A 22,706-nucleotide genomic window follows, 5' to 3' on the forward strand; every position below is an offset into this window, starting at 1 on the left:
GGAATGGAGGACAGGATGCCACTGAACAGCATTGCCCCGCAGGATTTTTGTAAACAGCAGACTGTAATGGCCACGGTTAGAGAAAGAAAAACAGACATGGAGGGAAGCATGTTTACAACTGCAGCAAGGGCGGGAGGCGGAGGGAGGGATTCCCCGGCTCTGCGCTCGGCCCTCTCCACTCCGGTGGGGCCCCGGGGTTGGGCTGGGCTTCAGCTCCCCACCCCAATGTGCTTTCTTGGGGGGCCCCCATCTTGTTTATGGGAAGGTTACTCCTCCTCGGCTCTGGTGATCGCGTCCCTAATACTCCAGCTGCATCCTTGCGGGATGCCCACCTGACTGACAAGTCCCCCAGCCAATCGCTGCCTGGGCCCTTTGGAAAGGTGGAATTTCCCAACAAACTGATTGGCTGAGAGGGAGGGCGGGCCCTGGTGATTGGCGTGTTATTCCGAGTAGAAAGTAGTAAACAACCTTGGTCCAGGGGCGGTGGGGAGGGCGCGGGTTGCCAGCTCACTCTGGCAGGCAGGGCGGGGTGGGGAAGCACCCGAGACAAAAGGAACCTCGGCTGCCGCAGCAGGGAGGGCAGGAAGGGGGTGCCCCCAAAAGTCAGCACCTGGAGGCGTCATTTGGAGCCCCCGCGCCAGAACTGCTGACTTTCAACGACACAGCGACACATCGTTTTTGTTCTATGCAGAACCTCAAAGGTTTTGTTTCCATCGTTTGCTCTTCTTCATGTAGGGCTGAAAAACTCTCCAAGGGAATGATAAGCGATTTAGTCGCTTTTGTCCAGAAGCCCCCTTCCTCACCGTCGAATAAAATTTTAAATCTGTCTTTTACGAAAGTTGCTTTCAACCACACACTGAAATTATTGCAGTACACAATACGCCATTAATGGCACGCTGGTGCACCAGACACTCAGCCACATCTTTTGAAAGCAAGTTTTAGGAGCTGTGAGCCTATTCGGAGCATCTGGGATGGAGAACATACACAAAAAGAAATAAGACATGATGGTGTTGGGACCACTTGATAAGACATAAGCGGTTAACTTGCCTTGTCCATAGTATTTCCGGCAGTCTCACTTGAATCTCTCATTCCCTCATTCCAGCCTCACCATCCTCACAGGACCCCAGGCGGGGGAAACCATCTGCTCCTAGGGTGGGGGCTTTACTCACCCAGGCACATAACCATGCTCACAAGTCACTATCCGGAGCAAGCACCCTCAAGGCAAAAGGGAACCAGGAGACTAGCAAAGCGGGCTCTCTACTCAATGCTTGTTGGTCCTATACACTTTAATATGCAGAAACCATATTGGCACTTTTCATGCTCAAGACATAGATAACAGGTACCTTGCAGGAAGTAACTTGGTGCAAACCGGCCACCTGGCATTCTCCCTTGCCACCTTAGTTGGTGTTCTCCCTCAGCCTCTACTATCTTCTAAGGAGCCTGCCACAAGCAGCTCCAGTAAATGTTCACCTCAAATCACCTTTGCTGTATAAAACATGGATTTAGGCTTTCCGTGGTCCCTGCAGCCTGGCATCAGACCCCAAACCAGTAGCTTCTTTCTTTGTAGGCACCCTCCCGCCAGACACTTTGTTCTGTTCCCAGGTCCCTGCCCAGACCACACACATCCTTTTACTAAACGTTGGTTTTTATGCTTTCTAGACTTTACCCCTGCCTGCCCAGGAGAGGCCACTGTTCTCCACTGTTCTCCCTGGTCCAGCTACCCCACTTCTTGCAGAAGAATGAAATTTGTCTGCATAGCACTAAGTCTCCGATAGGGCTTTTAAAGCTGTATTTAGACTTCCCTCCTAGGTCTGCCTACCGTCATTAAGACTCTGAACTTTCTGAAGCATGGGAAGGTATTATCTTCTGATTTGGGTCTTCAGTGGAGATGGGCTCATATTAAAGGACCCACTGCAAACTTGCCAAATATTTCTAGGACTCCTCCCTAACATCCTGCGTAGCCTGCCACTGAAACTCTTTAGGCGGTTCCTTTCACACGTGCAATTAAGGTGTTTTCTCTGCCAGGTCAACAACTTTGTTTTCTCTACTTGGCAAATTTCCACTCTGCCTAAAATCACTTCCTCTCTTGGCATACCTTTCACAGGCTCCAACTAACTACACCGTGTACCAAGAGCAGAGAGGTCTCTTTCCATTCTTGCTTCTCTGGCCAGAATTAGCTACAAAACCAGAGCTAGCATGGTTTATTGGTAAATGAAGAGCTGGAAAGCAAAATTCCAAAGTGGTGTCACCCTTATGTCTACAGAATCAACACGTTGCCATCTGTAGGGGTGGAACAGCACCATGCTCTGCTGTTTCTGTGATGGTCTCTCCCTGCTTTCGGATCTGAAGGCTTCTATGTCTCTGAGGCTGACTCTTACCCCTCCATCTCAATTCCGGTATCTCTTCCGTGCCCTTATGCAGACAACTCTGCACATCCCTGATTTATTTTCAGCAGGACACGGAACTATCATCTCCTTTTCTATCTGACTATTCATCGACTTGCTCAAAGTCTATTCTGTCCCCCATATAGCAACATCCAGTGCTCTGAGAATTGTGGGGTCCCACAGCTGGGGCTCAGTCTCTGCTTAAACCCTAATGTGACATTTGTCACCATCCCTCCCTACTTCTAAGGCCTTTCACGGTGGAAAAGGATAAACTTACAGATAAGAATTAGTACCCGATTTCACCTTAAGATTATGTTTGTGAATAGAATTTGTTCTGGTACAGGTAATACCATCGCATGGTTTAAGATCAAAACGAACATAATATTTAAAATATACAGTATATTAGCTGGGAACGAATAGCCGACTAAAGCAATGTACAGCTGGGAGGCTGTATTTTGGCTCAAAGCCCATCATGGCAAGGAAAACATGACAGGCAGAGCTTCACTGTGCTCATCACTACACTGTTTCCTCAGTCAAGAAGCAGAGAAAACTGCTTCCCAGGACTGGTACTGCCTAAGTCTTAGTCTTCCCCCTTAAGTTAACCTAATGAAAAGAGCCCTTCACAGGCATGCCCAGAGGCTTGTCTTTTTGTTGATTACAGACCCAATCATAATAATACCACACATATGTTACATACATACATACATACATACATACATTCATACACATATAAACTACAGCACAGAAAACTCATTTGGCTTTTAGCAAGTAGCCTATTTTTTCTTTGTTACTTAATGTATTCTAGATCTGTCTATGTTTACAAACGAAATGTCTTCTCTACTAACAAATAGGATTTCAAATTAAAAAGCTGAACAGCAAAAGAGACAATGAAGAGACAATCTGTTAGCTTTTCATCTGACAAGGGATTAATACACTGAGTATATAAAGAACAAATAATCAAACCAATAAATGGGCAAATTAATCAAATGGACAGCTTTCAAAAGAAGCACAAAAGACCAATACATACATGAGAAATGCTCAACACCCTTGGCCACCAGGGAAATGCAAATGTAAAGCACACCAAGATTCAAATCTCACCCCGTTCACAATGGAGAGCACGTCAAGACAACCATCAACAAACATTGGCAAGGATGCAGGGGGAAATGTGCCCGTACACATTGTTGGTGGAAATAAAAATAAAGTAGTTTAGATATTATGGAAGGCAATACGGTCAAAAATGAGCTGCTATCCCACTTCTAGATATACGGAAGTCAGCACACAGTACATCCACACTGCTATCCATATGAGCCAAGCAATGCAACCAGCCTAGGTGCCCGTGGACAGATGAAAAGATGAAGGAAATGTGATGTACATAAACAGTTGTATTAGACGTAAAGGATAAAACTAAACTATCCACAGGAAGTTAACGCGTGGACAGTCATCTGAAGCGATGCTCTCCAGACCAAAGTCTCTCTCATATGTGCATTTTTTTTAAATGAAAATAAAAGAAAAGCTTTGTACAGAGGGAGGAGATGATACAGAAGGGAAGGAAGGGACAAACAGAAGGTAATGGGCGGTGATCAAAGCACATTTTATATATGTGTGTAAGTATTTAAAAAGAAAACAGCCATTTTATCTTCACAGACAGGATTCTGCTCTATAGATAACCCTGCGTGGTCACCAACCTTGTCTGTACATTTAAATCACTGTTAATTCTCAGAAACAGATTTACCTGGTTTAGAGGCTATCACGTGAGCCTTAAGATGAAATAGTAGAAACAAAAGTCCCAGATGACTCTAATGAGGAGGCAGGTTTGAGAGACACAGAGTTAACCTACTTATCCTCTACTGATGGAATTTGTCCTCATGTCTTGTCATTTTAAACAACGCCATGTAAAGTGGCCTTGTACACCTGTCAGTTCACATGTGTGCTGGTGTGTCTATGGGTAAATGTCCCAGGAGAATTATCATGTCAGACGGCACAGGCACTGGCACTTCAGAAATGCTGGCAAACTCCATTCCCCCCCCCCCACACACACACACAAAGTACCACCTTCCAGCCCCCTCTGCCAAGTGGGGCTGTTTTCTTATAGATTTGCTATCAGAGTGCGTGACTGAACATTTTAGATTTTCAAGTGTGGGGGAGGGCTCTGAATACTCAGATATTATAAAAAGGACTTTCCAATATGTTCTACTACAAATTTTATGGTTCCTTTGTTTGTCTGTTGTTGTGGTTGTTGACACTTTTATTCTGGATTCACTTGGAGTGCAAGAAAGATAAACTCATATTCCAACATCAGTTAAATTAGGCACATCTTTGCTCTAATGATGCAAAATGTCATCTTATTAAACAATGAATGGCCACACATCTACATTTGCATTTCTATTCTGTTCCATTATTCTGTCCCTTCATATACTGGCACCTTGCTAGTTACTTAATTGTTAATCACTTAGGCACCATGGGATGCTTTAATTGGTATTTAATCTGGTTATTTCCTTGTTTAGCACTATTATTATCACCACTATTATTATTACTATCACTGATAACTGTAGAGTCAGTTAGTATGGTTAAAAGAAATCACATAGTATTTGAATTATATTAAATTTATAAACAAAGAGAGAACTGACATCTTACTAAGGTTGGTTAGACTTGTGTAACAGATATGGTTCTTTCATTTAACTGAATTTATATCTGGTACCGTTTTTTCAGTACTATTTTCTTATTAATTTTTAAGCATTTTCTCTGGGAAAAAAACTTTTCTTCTGTGATATTCTACAGCAAATTATTTGCACACAGTAGAGTAATCATATGACTAATTCTGGCTTATGTTATTTCTAGAAGATGCTTAATTCGATGCCCTTAGAATTTTTTTTTTTTTTTGATCTTGCGAGCTTTTATTTCAGTGACCAAAAGAATGCAGTTAATGGAATTTATGACTAACATCAGGCATGGACCTCTACCTGAAACTGTTGTTACTTTTGAACTGGCCTCAATCGCTATTTCTTTAGGCACATCTGTGAATGTTTTGCATCCTGATATACAAAGTAGGTTAACTTCTTGTGGCTGTCTGTCTGGTAGTAAGAATAATGCTCATCAGCTAGGTTCCATTATGACTAAAGCCCTCTGGATTCCCTGGCTTCCTGTTACACCTTGAGATGGTATTTTCAATTTGATAGTTAAGTCACAGTAGGAGAGTGAGACAACCTAAGAAGCTGGATTGTATGAACACTGCATAGGACTTTTTCTCAGCTCCAAGTCAAACTTGAAAGAAAGCTCACAGTTAAACAGTGCCAGGGTATTTCCCCACTGCCAATTTTTCTGACACAAAGATCTCCCTAAAAAATCAGAAACGAACCCATACAAATTGAGATTTACCCTATGTGGTCCCACTATCAAATTCTAGAAAGCAGTTCCACTATCAAAGTTATATAAAGCAGTTAAGGGACCTAGTAGAAAGCATAGTCCCATATACGGTAATATTCATCACATACTTTCATTTATGTGTTAATTGTCACATGGTTAGCTTTAAAAACACAACTAAATACACATGACTCTCAACTCCCATACATAAAAATTGGTCTTTGTTCATTCTCAGGTGACAAGATGTCCCAAGAGGATAAAAAATATTGGGAGTTAATCCCCCCACAGCCATTTCTTCAACCACCTCATCAGCAGCTCTTCACTTCTTGAACTACTTTTCCAAAGAGGTAATGCTGAGATCAGTCAGACAGGCTTTCTGAGAAGACAGGCTTGGACTTCTGGGTCTGATCCAGTCGATTTAAGATGAACTGGCTTGTATCAATGAAGCGCTCAACGCAGTTCACAAAGCAGGCCTCAGCCCGACTGTCCAACTTAGGCCCAGGCTTATCCATGCACTTCTCCCAGCAAAGTTCCGTCATCTGGTGCACCAGCTGCTGGAAGCACTGCTTCTGCATCTCCACCTCGATGAAATGCTGCAACTGAGGGTCCACGGCGCCCAGAGCCGAGCCTGAAGAGGATGAGGAGGACTCCATCCCGGCATGACCACGCGGGCCGAAGCGAGCACTTGCCCTTAGAATTTGTGTGTGTATTTATACACATGTGTGAAGCCACTTTGGGTGCTGTTCCTCAGAAACCCTCCACCTTACTTTTGAACACCAGGTTCTCTTGCTGGCCTGGAGCTCACCAATTAGGCAAACAAGCAGGCTGGCCACAAGCCCCAGGGATCTGCCTAACTCTGTTTCTGCAGAACTGGGATTTCAAGCATGTGCCACTGTGCTCATAATTTTTAAAGCAGATTCTTAGACTTGACATCAGTTCCTCACGCTTGTGTGGCAAGCATGCCATTGATGGAGCTTTTTGCAGAGTTCCGTATGCCCTTAGAACTCTCAATAAATAAACACCAAGGTTCTAATCAATTCAACTCAAACCAATAAATTTTGACTTGGCATTCACAATATAAGCAAATCAGAGGTTGTAAGGCACAGCATTGGGTGGCAGAAGCAAGACTCTGGATGGGGGTGTATGGGGGGCTTCTAACCCCCAAGAGTAGAAAGTGTTGGGAGAGAGACTAACGGCTTGGGGCAGGGTGAATGGGGTGGAAAGCTAACTGTATGCCTTAGAGCATGCCTTAGGAAGGTATCTCAGCTGGGCTACTATAGCGGCTATACATCTATCTACACCAGAGAAACCCCACAAAGCTGCACATACAGATGGTGTCTGGTGAGCTCAATCACACATGTGATAACCATGAAGTTCTGCTGAACATTTTATGAGATAAAACCGTTTCCTGTTTCAGAACTATATGTCCCTTTATGAACATTAAAAAAACAGCTGAATGCGGTGGTGTACATTTAATCCCAGAAAAAGAGGGTCTGTGGAAAAAGGGTCTTAACTTCAGACTAGTTTGGGATAAATAGTGTGACCATGTTTCAACAGTCAAACATAACTAAACTCTCACATGCAATACTCATCTTCCAACCCAAGAGGTCCCAGCATATTAGAGCACAGTTGCCCAGCTTGGGTCTCATTTCAGGCCTCTTAACCTATGACCTCTTGGGCTGAGGTCAGAGTCTGCCTAGGGTAGTGCCTGGCCAGTAACAACAGCACAGTCACACGTATCTGTCCATCAAGAAGCTCCTTGAATAAACCTTTGCTCTGATTGTGAAAAGCATGGCCACCGTCTCTATGCCTGTGGAATCTTGGTTAGAGGGTCCCCAACACGACCATCTTCCTCCATCTCTGTCTTCTATTACTTAGCCTCTGTTGTCACTGGACTAGATTCCAGAATCCGTAAGTACTGAATGTTCTCCTATTCCACACAGAAACCTCTTAGAAGCCCAGGTTACAGAATCAGAGACTGAACCATGCCTCAAGGCATTGCTAAAGAAATGGCTGGCAGATCAGCCCAGAGTCACCCAATTTCTCAGTGGAGCTATGGAAAGATAATATTCTCCTCAATGCAGCTGCACTGAAAGGCAGAGCAGTAAAGAACAATTATGCCTATCCCAGAATTCTCTTCGAATTCATTTATTACTTCCCAATTTAGGAAAGCCACTGTTGTACCTGCACCCTGGCCACTACTCAGAAAAACATTAGTGTATCCAATGATCCCTTTAGTAACTACCAGAGAAGCAGCTAGCTGAAGCATGGGGGAATTAATGAGACCTTAAGAGTTCAACACCCCAAAGTACAAAGGCACTGTCAGTACACGGAGAGATGGTTTTTATGCATGCCTTATGCAAACTGGCCTAAGCTAAAATTTTTATAAAGCATTCTGAGGAGTGAACTTTGATATCAGTGTTAGTTAAAAAGAAATGTACAAAGTCAAAGAATCTTCCTGTTGGCTGATAACAGAGACTCCAAGGAAAAATTAATGTTTCTTTTAGAGAAGCAAAAGTCGGATGGAAGTAGTGTCAGCGGCATATGATATCTTGTGACAACGCGGTGGAGGACAACAGAGAAGGCAGTTGGGAGCTGCTACTAACGCTGAGTCTTAATTAGGCTCGTATCTGAAACTTTTGGTTTTATAAGGCTGCAACTCAATCTTATAGTAAAAAAAAAATGTAGTCAATTAGGGTGCATTTAATAATGACTATATCTACTATGAGGTAAGAGTGTAGGAGGTAATAATAATAACAACAATAATAGCTACTCTGGAACACTCACAGGCAAAAGAGTTGGAGCACTGAGCACAAACCACTGTAATTTGCCACCAGGACCACTGGGTACGACATTCAGAAAACCGACATAAGCCATCAATGCTTGTGACATGGGAGAACAAAACCTTGTCAACCAACTGCAAACAGATGGCTCATGGACAACAAGACCATAGAGGAAATATAGGAATATCAGAAGGGCAGTGGGGAGGAAAGAGAGCACTTTCCAAACTGCATGCATACAGAGAGGCTCAAAGGCTGCCATGACAGATATGTTCCTGTATCAGGGTTAACAAAGAATAAAGCCCATAGCACAATTCATAGGGAAAGTTGATGTCAGTTTTTTTTTTAATAAAACACATCAACTTCAATTTCTAGAACTTAATTTTATTAAGTCTGCTTAATATGTTTTTTTTTTTCTTGTTTTGAGAAACAAGAAAAAAGGTCTCTCTACAAAGCCCTGGCTATCCTGAAACTAGATATGCAGACCAGGCTGACCCCTTTTGCTTCTGCATTTGGAATGCTTGTTGTACATCAACAAGCTGGGCTTAAGTGTCTAAATTTTTAACTTCTTTATACATTTTTGTACCCTCAATGCTATTGAACATTTACTGTGTAGACTTCAGAGTTTACGAAGTTTGAGGGGCTGGCCAAATTCTTCTGGACTTAATGAGAAAGAAACATACACACAGGATACCTACAGGCACTACATGGTGTGCGCCAGGGTGCTAGGCCTGGGCACGTGGATCATTCAGCTTTGCTTCTGTTTCTCAGCTACCTCAGAGGTCTGCTTTGGAATTACTAGTATTTAAAACAATGCAAATGCAATTACAGTTGAAGCACATTCTCCAGGAGAAGGAAGAAGAGATTGGCATTTAGAAGCTTCATTAAACTTTTGGCCTTTTCAAAGCTAAACGTGCCTTAAGAAAAGCCATAAAAAGTTCCCGTTGATTGATTTAAAAACAGGCTTTTTGCAATTAGCAGATCTAAATCTATGAAAGAGAGAAACAGGTACAGCAATTTTAGTAACTTCTTGCTTTCTCTATATTTTTCAAATCGTAACGATTAGACTCTCTATAGACACGCATACAGATACATACAAACACTTAGCAAGACTTAAAACTTCTATTTTTTAACTTCATGAAAATGCTATTTACGTTTCCATACAAACAATGAATTCTGGCAATTTATTTACAAGTAGACATCCCTGCTGCATGAGGGAAAATGTCCTCAGCTATGTGACACGGTATGTCCAGAGCAGGAGAGATAGGAAAGCAATGAGAGTATATGCAAATGTTCAGGGCTTGCAATATTCCTTCCTAGTGTCTTATCTCCGCTTAAAAATTGTAATGATTTACTGGAAAGATTGGACTAAATTACGGTATTGCCTTTATCGTCCAAATTTGTTTGTATTCGGTATCCTTTCCTTTCTCCTGGAATCTCCCTTGCTTTCCTCTTGTCAGCCATTTAAATTGCTTCTCCTCCCACTTGCATAAAAGCATTAATTTATAAAACACACAGCCGTATGTCATATCTCATGTAATTCTATTTTACATTTTACCACTACCCAGACTTATCTAACGCGAACAAATAGATATTATTTACTGTAGCCAGAATGAGAATTATCTAATGCCACTTACATAGCCAGAAATTGATTTTTGATTAATGTTTAAGCAAAAAGCAAACAAACCCATCTGCTCTGAAAACAAACAAACAAAGAGGAGCAGCGAGCCCTCATTTCACAGGGATTCCTGCAGGCCGGTGCCTCAGCTGCTGGAGAATGGGGCCCCTCTCCCCCCTGACAACAACAGGACTCCTGGCCCAGACTGGACTTTCTTCTATTGCTTATAGTGGGAGAAAAATAACACAAACAACAACAAACGGTGCCCAGTGGGAGTTAAGAAAGTTGTTAACTGTCATGCTCTCCTTTATTCCTCTTGTTCAATGGATCAAACTAAAAGAAAAATGCCAGTTGGTGATGGCACATGCCTTTAATTCTAGCACTCAGGAGACAGAGGCAGGGGGATCTCTCTGAGTTTGAGGCCAGGCTGGTCTACAGAGTTAGTTTCAAAAGAGCCAGGGCCACACAAGAAACCCTGTCTCAAAAAAAAAAAAAAATTCCACAGATCGGAGTAAGTGCTAAAAGAGAGCGCACCGGTCGCGTGCGTGTGCGCACGCACGCACGCACGCACGCACGCATACACTCACATGTATGAGCATATGAGGAGAACAGAAGTTGTCATTTTCGGGGTCTGGAGCAGTTAAGAGTGTATATTCTTCTCCCAGAGGCCCTAACTTCAGTCCCAGCACACACACTGGGCAGTTTACAACCACCTGTAACTCCAGATCTGGGTAAAATCTAATGCTTCTAACCTCCACGGGCATCTGCACTCACATACACAGGCACACATAACACCACAATTACACCCCCCCACCCCCAGTTTTGTATAAATGACAGAACTTAAAGCAAAAAAGAAGCAAAAATAAGGAAAAACAGCCCTGCCCATTTATTCCTATAATCTCTGTGGTTTCCTCAGTATGAATAACAGAGTGAAGCTTGCAGTTCTTCTCCATTCCATTTATAATGAATATATCATTACTTTTTAAGATATTTATGTATACGACCCAGGAAGTGCTTTTTGTTTTTAACTAATTTAGTGAAAACATTCAGCCACAAGATAAACAGCAGTAAGATTCTCAGATGGTACCTCAGGAGGTTAAAAGCAAGAGGAGCACTCCAACCTTTTCTTTGACAAGGTCTCTTCTATCCCAGGCTATCCCCTATGTAGCCGAAGACGACCTTTAACAGCTGATCCACGCTCCTTCACCGGCTTCTGTCTGTGCTGGATCCCAGGGCCTCTGTGCATCCCAGAGAAGCACTCTAACAACTACGCTACAGCCCTCCCTCCTCTGGAGCACTTTCAGCAGCCCAAACTGACAAAACAAATTCAACAAGTAAGCCAAACACCCACCACCTGTGAGGTGCAAGGGGAAGCGCCTCACAACTTTCAGAGTCCCATTCTAACCCAGATAATGAAAACACAACCTGAAGTCTTGCGGGTGATACTCTATATATTACCAGTTGCTAAAGGCACAGAGTACGACTGCAAGCAACCTCTAAAGTGTTTTCTACCAATACTCATCCTGCACAGAGAAGTATGGCACCAGTGCCTTTAAGACTCTTTCCACTCTAAGCCAGGTGGTGGTGGCAGCGCACGCCTTTAATCCCAGCACTTGGGAGGCAGAGGCAGGTGGATTTCTGAGTTCGAGGCCAGCCTGGTCTACAGAGTGAGTTCCAGGACAGCCAGGACTATACAGAGAAACCCTGTCTTGAAAAACCAAAAAAAAGACTCTTTCCACTCTAAACCCTCAGGCTTACAGTAGAATGCTTACACAGATCCTGCTACACATCCATTAAAAACAAGCCTGCTTTAATCTGCAAGACTTTAATGACAAAGTTGTCTACACACACACACACACACACACACACACACACACACACACACACACACGGAGTGGGGTGTGGGGTGGGGAGGGGGCGCTAGAGAACAAGGGCCTTTGTCTTTCATTGCCAAAGAACAGTGAGCATTTCCTGAGCCCTGATTTAGCCTTTAACTAATGGTTCTGATTTGTGCTTCAACAGAAATAATTGCATGACTGACCAAAAAAGGAATAGCCAAACAAGTCTTAAATAATGATTGTCAGAGTACCAACTACATCAACCTTTTCTAATTACAACTCTCCATTTTATTATTGTCAGGCAAAATAAGTACCTTAACTTGAAAGGCTAAGCTGAGGGGGGGGGGAAAAGCCTTTTTGTCTTTCTTTACAGGTTTGTTTTTATAAACACTCCCTCGGTCCCCCAAAGCAACAGGGGGCAGGCACAGCGATCCTACTGATGAGTACAGCTTTTACCTCCATGGGACAATAGATTGTTTTTCTGTTAGCCCCTTGGAGTAAAATTAGCTTTAATATGGATGTCTTTTTCTTATCAAAGACAGCAGGGTATACATGGAGGGCTTCCAAGCTTGAACTGTACAGACTTGGCAGATATGAGGCCTACCTGCCTCTACACCACCACTGGTTTTTACCTCACTCTAGGAACAGAGAGGAAGAGGCATGTCCTGAAATTTTACAAAGAGGCCATCTTTGTTAATGTATTATAGTCAACAGTCTTACTACTCTCTACAGAGATGAACGAAACGAAAACAAAACAAAACTCAGAGAAAAATCCCTCGTAAGGGAGTTGGAGGACGGAGGTTATGTAGAGAGAGAGGATGCCGAAAGTGGTTTGTTTCGAGTGACAAAGTACACCTATGCTGGGGACGCTAGCAAGGTAGAAGCCCCTGTTTGGAACTTTTTTAGGAGCAGAGAGACACCAAAATGCCAAGCAGAGGGGGACGGAATCCTCTAGGAAATGAGAAAAAGTGGTCGTGCCCAGGGAGAGCAGGACTAGAGGGGTGCAAGCCAACTCCTACTCATGGCAGGGCAGCTAGCTTCTCAAACGCACTTTGCAGACGTCTCCACACGCTGGTTCTACGTTCTCAAGACACTCAACCGGCAGAGTACTTCTCTCAAGACTAGCAACTCCACCTCCTTCCTGACATCCGCAAGGGGAAACATGCCAGGAACCAGGCGGCAAGGTGAAGGTGCAGGACAAACACTGTGTGTGGTCCATAGCTGACCATGCTACTGGGGACTGTGTGTCAGGACAATTAAAAAACAAACAGGAAACTCCAAGAGGCAGAGGCAGACAGGTCTCTGTGAGTTTTGAGACCAGTCTGATTTACATAGTAAGTTCCAGGACAGCAAGGGCTATGTAGAGAGACCCCGCCTCAAAAACCAACAACACAAACAAACAGAAACAAAAGAAGCGGGAGAAGAAGAGAGGGAGACAAGGGTGTGGGTGGGAGTAGAAGGGGAATAGGGAGAGAAACTTACCCTTGTGGAGACAGTGAAACCATTGTTTCCCACCACCCCTCTAAAGGTACGGTCTAACTGTACTCCTGACTAATCTTGAACTTGCTATATTAACCGAGTTGGGTTCCAACCATGCCTGGAATTACAGGTGTGACCCAGTACACCATGCAAGTCTTGGTACACAACTCTAGAGGACATAGAAAAATGGCTTTCTCTGTGGCCTGTTGACATGTAACCCTTAACTTTATCATGTCAGTAAGACTGCTTCTCACCTCACACTCACACATTCCAAATAACCTAATGACACAGCAAGGTCTCCAGTGCCATCCTCACTTACATGTTCCCCAATCCGTCCTAATGCTGCACTTACTCATTCTTCTTACTGGCTTAGGTGATATCTGAAGGGATAACATCATTTAAAAAAAAAAATCTTATTTGGCCACCCCAGAAAGCAAGCTCTAAGGCAGGTGGGGTATACATTTTTTCCCCAGTTTCTCCTCACAAAGACCTTCACATCTTGAGTTTTGAGACTCATTCATTATACCCTCCTAGAATGGCTCCACTTAAGAAGGGCTCAGTGACCCACCTCAACTGTGAAAGCAACAATATCTAAGAAGAAGAAAAAAAGGAATGGACCGTGCAATTAAAATTATGAGGGGCAGTGATCTACACAGGTAAAGTTAATCACAAGATTATCTCAAAGCTTAGTGAACAAAGGGGTTTTTAGACTCGACCTGCAAGTAACCATGAGATCCAACAATGTGGTACAGAAGCACTCTCTAGATGATAAAACAAGGGTAAGTACATTGTTTTTTGTTGTTGTTTTTGTTTTGTTTTCCAAAATGAAATGCAGAGTGAAGGACCATTTGAGCACACATGCATCTACTCTCAAACCTGCAAATACCTCAAGCCACGGAGGACTGGGGAGTGTATACTCTTCTTGTTGCTTTAGAGGAGATATCTGCTGCAGAGGCAGGGTGGGGAGAGGTTCCCACTGAAAGTATCCAGCACCCTGGGGTTGGAAGCAAGAAGTCCCTTTAATGAATGAAGATGGAGCTTTTCAGATGTTTCATTAATGGGACACCAGAACCAATGCTGCTGTACTCCAGCCCCCATAACCATCGCCACCATCTGGGAGCACTCACCTCTTAAGTAGGAATGTAATTGTATCTCTGTGAAAACTGAGTTTGTACACAGAAAGCACAGCATATAGCAAGGCCCTACATGCTAGCTATCACTGCTCTCCAGGCAAAAGCTTCCTGGAAGGCTATAACAAACTACAACTTGGCTGATAATGCCATTTGTGAAACTGAACAAGAGGCCCACTCACTGCTTCTTGAGCGCTCTCGTCCTGGTGGCCTTGGCGGGAGTTAGGGTTGAGTGGGGACTGCAGGGACTGAAACTTCTCCAGCAAGGAGTCCCTCTTCTCCCACGGTCACTAAGGAGGATTCTTGTATTTTTCCAGGGTCAGCTGAGTGGTCACAAGAGGAGAGCTGAAGGGCAGGAGGGGACAGCCTCAGGCGGTGACAAGGGAGCCCAGCGCCTCTCCTGGAGCTGCAGCCAGCTGCTTCTTGGCTAGAAACTTATTTAAGTTGTCCTCTGTCCCACTTCTGAGGCTCTACAGGGATGCTCTGGGCACTCAGATCGATGAACAAACAGGGATGAGGGGAACGAAGAGAACACATTCAACAGATCACTCTGTCTCTCAATACCCTTTGCCCTCACTGTGTTGGGGGGGGTGTGCGTCTCTGATAGATAAAAGCATTGGGTGGGGATGTGAATATGTCACACAGAAGATGTGCCCAAACAAGTGAAGAATTTGAGAGAGCAAACACAGGCACCTCTCCTGCTTCTTCTCCCTTGTTATCCTAATCCCAATGAGTCTTAGGATAATTTTAGTTATTGACACTCCAGATAGCATCTTCAACAGCAAAGTCAGGAGCGGACCAAAGGGTTTTTAGTAGCACGTGTTAACTTTCATGGAAGGTGCAAAAAAGGCATTTCAAATTTCATCTTTCCAGATGCAGCTACAGTGGCCACCGTCCCCGCACAGGACTCTCTTCTTCTCATCCCTCTAACACTTGTGCGTCAAGAGTTCGTCGGTAACACCATCACTGTGCACACTCGGCAGGGTGTGTAACCTGCCTTTTTCTCCTTTTTCAGGACAACCAACCATTTGAAAGTCTGAGGGGCATGGCTAACTGAAATCTGCAGATACTCTTAGAAATTCCTCCCAACCAGCGATGTCAACCTCCTTATGTTTCTATTGTCTAACTTGTACCGCTTGTGCAGCCTCTTTCCCCCCTCCTCCTCGTCCCTCTTGTTCCAGCCCTGCTTGCTCATATGAGGGCATCAGATCTCATTATGTGATTGCTGGGAATTGAACTCATGACCCTGGAAGAGCAGTCAGTGTTCTTAACCAATGAGCCATCTCACCAGCCCTTGTGCAGCCTCAAAGAGATACATCTCACTTCCTGTACTGATAGGATAACCCTCTGTTGTAGATGCTCCCAAACACCCCTCCCCAAGGATGGCCACTTACAGAAGGTTGTAGGCAAAGTAAATGAAAGTTTGGGCAACATACAATAAATGGTTAATGGCAGATAATGAATAGGCTGAAATCACAAAATCAAAAAATTCTTTTCAATAAAGGTGAATCCCACACCTATCCATTAACGGTACCCTACTGACTAAGACGTTTGTGTGGGATCAATGAATAAGCCATGTCAGAAGACTTCCAGGCTATGGAAAACTATTTAGATAATGCTCCAAAGGGCTTGGAAATACGACAGATCCAATTTATAACAGGGAGTACATTTTGTCTCCAGGCCAGGTGATGAAGACATACCTAGGGTCATTCTTTCACCACTACAAAGACATTCTCCATTGTTTAAAAGTCACCTTCATTCTCTTATAAAATTACCTGGAGAAAAGTCTGTTGAGAGAATGAATATTCAGACTTAAGAAGGGGTACCACCTTCTGTCCAGAGAAGACTATAGATGCACAAAGAGAAATAACAAAACTGCCTCTGGGGTACCACAATAGTGGTTGGTGCTGGTAAGCTCCAAGTCTTACCTCTGAAGTCATCAGTAACCATGGGACAGTGTTAACATACAGAGAAGGCTCAAAAACATAATCTCATACAAGTAATCAAGAGTAATGTCACCCATCACAGATACACTGATGCCACCTTGGCATGAGTGCTACCGAGGGCACTATATACCCTCCCTGCAGGTCTCATCATTCAAATGCACAAACCTCATGTCATGAGAGACCCCAGTTTATAAAGTAATGGACCGGTGCTCGTTAAAAGTGACATCATGTAAAAACAGAAAGACAAGCAGACCCATCACAGTGTACAGAAGACCATACGGATAAGGTACATCAACACGACCAAAGACTTGGGACTGAAAAAAGCACATTAGTGGGGAAACTGGTGGAATTTAAATAGAGTCTGCTAAGAATGTTGTGCCAATGTTAGTGTCTTGGTTGTGATAACCGGATTATGATTATGTAAGATCTTAACAGGAGGAGAGCTGGGTGACATTTCAGGAACTCTTTGTGCTGTTTTCAACTTTTTCTAAGGTTTTTTTTTTTTTTTTTTTTTTTTTTTTTAAGTGAAGCTGAGGAGGAAGCAGAGAGCCTGGGAGGCTGACTAACTCTTTAGTTCCCTTTGTCACTTTGTCCCTGGTAAGTAGGGTCATCGTACTACAGAACTGGCTTGTGTTACAGCTCTTCTGATTTTGCTCCTTCCATGTCTTCATAGCCTTGGGGGAACCAACTGGTCGTTCCTCAGGTGAGACAGAAAATGAGTGAAGTCATAATGTCACTGGAGGAGGGGGGGGGTGTAAAAAAACCTCAAAATCATAAATATGTTATACTTCCTCAGAGCCCCATATCAACCAACCACCTGCCCCTTCCTTTGTGCATCACGCTTGTCTACACAGCTGTTTGGCTCTCTAGAAAATGCAGTTGGAGCCAACTTTTAGTGTGTTAAGGAATGATGTAATCCATTGCTCTATAGGAGCTGGTTCCAGAGGTATTGGGGAACAGCATTCTTTCCAGAAACAAGCAGGGTCTGAAGCCACTGGGACGTGCTCTACACCCCTTCTGCCTACCCTTTTACAAGGACTGCAACTGTTCCATCTCTTTGATCATCCTGTTCCCTAAACTTACCTTCTCTAAGTTGCAAAACATTTATTCTTGATTGCTTGTGTCCTTCCTTAAAGTAGATATTCATATTCTCTCTATCTGTCCTCCCTTCCCCCCTCCCCTTCGTCTCTGTATCTCCCTCTCTCTCTCTCAGTAGTGCTGTGGACTGAACTTATGTGAACTTACCATGCTTGCCTGGCTTTCACTGACCTACACCTTCAATCCTTTTCCTTTTTTTACAGAGAAAGAAACCATTAAGGAGGAAATTGTTTCTTAAAATCATTCCTTTCCCCAGCCTCCAAGTCTTCTATAGAAAGTGTAGCAATGAAAAAAAGATGTGTACTTCTACTTTGCTTGTGTTATCATTTATGTATGGGTTCTTCCTATCTTATTGCTAAACAGTGAACATGAAAACTACTTGAAACTACCAATGGGCTGGGTAGTATGACAGATCCAAATCAGAACTGGGGGGCATGTGCTTTGTGGAGTCTCTACACCAGGTAAGGCTGGGTTACTTGTCAGTTCCTGCCTATCAGCCTAGCAGTAACTAGGCTACTCTTACCTGGCATTTCAGTCAGTGTGTTGTGTGGTTTCTCCTCCTGGCCACCTAAAATCTCTTGAGTTACTCACAACACAGGACATGAGTTTTAGGTCAATATAACCCTGGTGGACAGATCAATCCTGTCCCTCATAAACACAGGCAAGTATCTGGGTATCTAGATAGTCATGACCTCCAACCTCTGAACCAAATTCTCAACCAAAACCATCATTAGCAGTTTGAGCCCAAGTGTGTGTGTGCTGAAGCAGAGGTCAACTTCTTAACTGCTAGGTTTAGACCTGATACCTTATGGAGGGCCTCAAATACCATCTCCAATTAAAACCCTTTCAAGTTAAAGAGCAAAGGGTACTTGGGCTAAATCCACTGATAGTCTGAGTGGTCACACGAATCCACAAAGGAGAAGGAGACTCAGACTTCCAAGATTTCTGATAACCTAAACAATACCATGTGTCATTCCTACACAATAAGACTCAAGTCTTATTGAACCAATATATCAATTCTGGTGGAGTTACAGTGCTGAGTAAGAGAAAAAAATAAAGCCGATGTAAGCGTAAAGACAAGAGTTGTTTTGTTTTATCTGGAATATGATTCTTTGATGAGAAAACTCTCATAAACAGGAAAAAAAATACATTATTGAAGCTGAAATGTTTGATGGCTTTCATTTTCCTAAGAGCATTTCATCTTAAACACACGTGATAACATGTCAAGAGCACCCAGTGATTCCTCTGGATATTTCTACCACAAATATTTCTGAGGTCCTACTGTGTGCCAGGCATTGTATCGACAGTGGAGATACAAAGCTAGGAACCGAGCTTGTATAAACTCTTTTAAAAGGCGTAGTCTTGAGTTGTAAATGCATGACTCAAACACAAAACCATGATATGCCAAGGAAATAAACGGTTCGTTTCTTGGGGACAGGGAGGACAGTAAGGATGGTGACAGGTTTTAATTAGGAGACTGCAGAAGAGCAGGCCTGGGCCATGTAAATCAAGTCCTATATTCAGGGTCTGTACTATACTCAGAAACAATAACTCAAGCAGTGACTAAAATTATCACGATCCCATACATAAGTTCATATAAGGACCCTAACTCTGAAAGCATGGATTTGTTTTTGTTTTTTTGGCTGCCTCTAGCTAGCACATTTATGAAAAACAGGTTAAGTTACTGGCTCCAAATTACTTTTTAATAAAAAAAGCAAACAAAACAGCATAAGCTTTTAAGATTTCCTTTTTTAAAACCTAGAAAACAGTCTCTCTGTTAGGCATGCATGATTAATGACTTCTATGTGCTTGGGTATCCGCCTTGTTACTAGTGTATTCGATTCCCAACAGCTTGTAACTGCCCCGAGGATACTGTTGGAACTGATAGGTGTGGGGAGGGGCCTATCTTAATATCTGCATAATTTTTTTTGGAAAATTTTAGACTACACTTATCAATGGGTCATTGAAATACAGAACCATTGTCAAGTCATCTACATGAAATTATGAATGTATTATCATCGAAAGAGTCGTTTCCATACAACAGCAGATACAAATACAGTCAGCTCTCAGTATCCATGGGGGATGGGTTCAAGATCCCTCCTCAGACATAAAAATCTGAGATGAGCAAGTTTCTTATTATAGATGGTAAATTTGCATATGATTTAAGCTCTTCTTCCTGCATACTAGAAATCAGAGATAGATGGTTTGTCATACTTGAGAGAGTACAAATGCTGCGTAAACAGTCACCATACCGCACTATTTAGAGCAATGGTTCTCAACCTTCCTCATGCTGCTTCCCAAATGCTGGGATTAAAAGTGTGTGCCACCATGCTTAGCTAGAATACTTTTTAAGTATGTCACTGGTTGAATCTAGATCTGCAGACCTCCAGGTTACTGAGGGCCCATACTGCATCCTGGCAGCTTACTAGGCTTTAAGAAGCTGTCAACTTGCAAACTCCTTCTGAAGCTAAATCACAACAGGGCATCCAGCTCAACCACTGGAACCAAATGAACCATTCAAGCTGACAGAACACTAAGCCACCTTTTGTACTCCATGAGAGCCCTGAAAGACAACATCGACAAGCTCTGTAACACTGTATGGCTCAACCATTCATATTTCCACAGAGGGGAAACAGAGTTTAGCTGCTCTGTTTGGCAGATACAAAGAGTAAAGCAGAGGGACACTAAATGAATGCACAGCCCTTGGGAAGGCAGGTTGTTCGGCTGGATTTCCTCGTATGTTTCACTGTACCATACAACCCCACTATTAGCTTCCTGCTTCCTCTCAGTAACGGTCAACACCAGATCTGAAGGAAACCTACAGGAAGGTTTGAAGGTACCTGGCCTTCTAAATCTTGGCTTATAGAACATTGGGCTCTCTGGTAGACCCTGTAAGACGACAGTCTAGGAAGCCAATTCCTACAGTCCAGCTTAATGTAACAACAGCCTTGTTTGTCGAGGGAGGAAAGAAAGGTGCAGACAGCCTCTAGAGACATCCCATCTAACTTAACTTTTGCTTTTCTAGAGACAACCATGCATTTGAGAAAGTCAATCAAGATCTGAGGTTAATTTACATTCAGGGAGATGACTCAACATACATTTATTATCTTCAGTAGTAGTATCTTCAGTTTCTCGGTTGTTTGTGTGTTTTTTTTTTTTTTAAGTAGAAACAAAATGTCTAGCCGGTTGTTTTTTAAAACCTGATCTGTGAGGAGGTTGAAATGGTCAGTTTTACAACTCTTCCTTCCTGCCCTCTCTTTCTTCTAAGTCATTCACTAAATTATGTAATTGACTCCTAGAACACACTGCAGACCCCATGTGGAATAAGATAGCACAACTCCTGCATGCATGAGCACAGGCAGGCTTGCAGGAATGTGTTAGACATGTCTATCCTTGAGTAGTGTAGACACAATTCCTGTCTTGTCCTCTAGAAGTTTACAAGATCCCTGAGCATACAGAACTTGTGCATGAAGTTAAAGACTGAAGGGACATAGAAAGCCTGAGCAGGGCGAGTTCTATGTTGATGAGGAATTTCTGAAGTCTCAAGAAAGGGAGCCAGAAACATGGAGATGGCAGTGAAGGCTATTTCCAGCAGAGAGAAGAGAGAAAGAGAGAAAGTTATCAAGATGGAAATGAGGGTGGCAGACTGCAGTTCAAGGGGTGCAGACCTCACAGAAGGTGGGATGGGGTGTGGGGTTCCAAAATGACTAATGGCGAGCTACATTGTACCACAGCAAAGATGATGCAAGGGGCTGTCTGCCAGCAGGTGAGATGACGTTGGGTAGGGAGGAGGTAGATACAGGAAGTGGATTTAGGAACCCATAGCAACCATGAGGGAGAATGAGGGTGGAACTTAAATAAGGGAGCATTTACGCAGAAAAGAGTTGGCAGGATTAACTCCATGAGAAACTTCAGTGGAACTGAGGACACTATGTCAACTACAAAGACCAGAATGCCAGGCTAGTAACAGGAACGGTGCGCTTGCCACCAGGTCTGACAATCTGACTTCAATCACCAGGAGTCACACACCAGGAGAGAACAAACTTCCACATACTGTACTATCTCCACACACGTGCTATGACATGTCCACACATATAGCAACCAAATAAACATATGTATGTTGTAAGAGACCAGAATGCATGCTGTCTTTGAAAACTTCATTCACTGTCTTATGTACAAGATGAAGAGGCCCTTTCCCCAAACCATACATCTTGTGGAGACACAAGTGGGGCAAAACCAGGGAAAGTTCAGTGGACAGCAGGTACCAAATGAACTTACGGCTATAACTCTAGTGAGGGAAGCCACGAAGGCGATGAGCTCTGGCTCCCACTTTCTGCAGGAGCCAGAAATCTGGAGGAGGAGGTCACTGGCAAGACGGGGAAGATTATCTAGGAGCGAGGGGCGAGAGAAGCTACAGAAGTCACTGAAGAAAGAGGAGAGGGTCCTTCCAGGCCATGGGAACATGGGACATCAAAGGACAGTCTGCTCCACCTTGGCTGTCTCTGCATTAGAAACCCACAGTAAATAGATTGAAGGTGGAAATCTGAAAAGCAGCTATTTTTATAATTAAATACTTTAATGATAGAGAAAAATCACACAGAGAATAAAGCATCAGATTTCACCCAAACACAGCAATGGTCAGTTTGGGTTCATCTGAGATGACCAATAAATGCCAATATTAGAGTTACAGTTTTTCAAGGCCATAATTGCTACATTTAAAACATCAAGAGTCACAGACTGTCCCCAAACAGTGAGAGCCCTCATGACCTGCCTGTCCCAGGATCTGAGAGCTACAGTGTTCTGCTTCTATTTAGAGCATTATGAATGCTAAATAGAAATGTTCAAAATATTTTACAAAATGAAAAGTAGACACCAGCTCACTGTGGGTCTGAGCTTGTTTTCTACTTAAAAATACATTAGTTCTTTTTTTCCTTTTTCTTTTTTCTTTTCTTGAGACAAGGTCTCAGGTAGCCCAGGCTGGCCTAATATTTTATGTGTGATCAAGGATGACCTTGAGCTCCTGATCCTCCTGCCTCTGTTTACCAAAAAACATAGTTCTTTTCCCTTAAGAGT

The 22,706-nt window shown here is 43.2% G+C and overlaps 1 protein-coding gene and 1 pseudogene across 2 annotated transcripts in view; both read right to left on the reverse strand.

Moving 5' to 3' along the window:
- Igf1r (insulin like growth factor 1 receptor) overlaps positions 1-22,706 on the reverse strand; it is a 273,603-nt gene that overhangs the window by 99,622 nt on the left and 151,275 nt on the right. The gene's annotated exons all lie outside the window — the stretch shown is intronic.
- On the reverse strand, positions 5,944-6,397 carry LOC114628714 (annotated as a pseudogene).

Source organism: Grammomys surdaster, unplaced genomic scaffold (assembly GCF_004785775.1).
Source record: "Grammomys surdaster isolate TR1022 unplaced genomic scaffold, NIH_TR_1.0 271, whole genome shotgun sequence".
Taxonomy (NCBI): Eukaryota; Metazoa; Chordata; class Mammalia; order Rodentia; family Muridae; genus Grammomys; species Grammomys surdaster.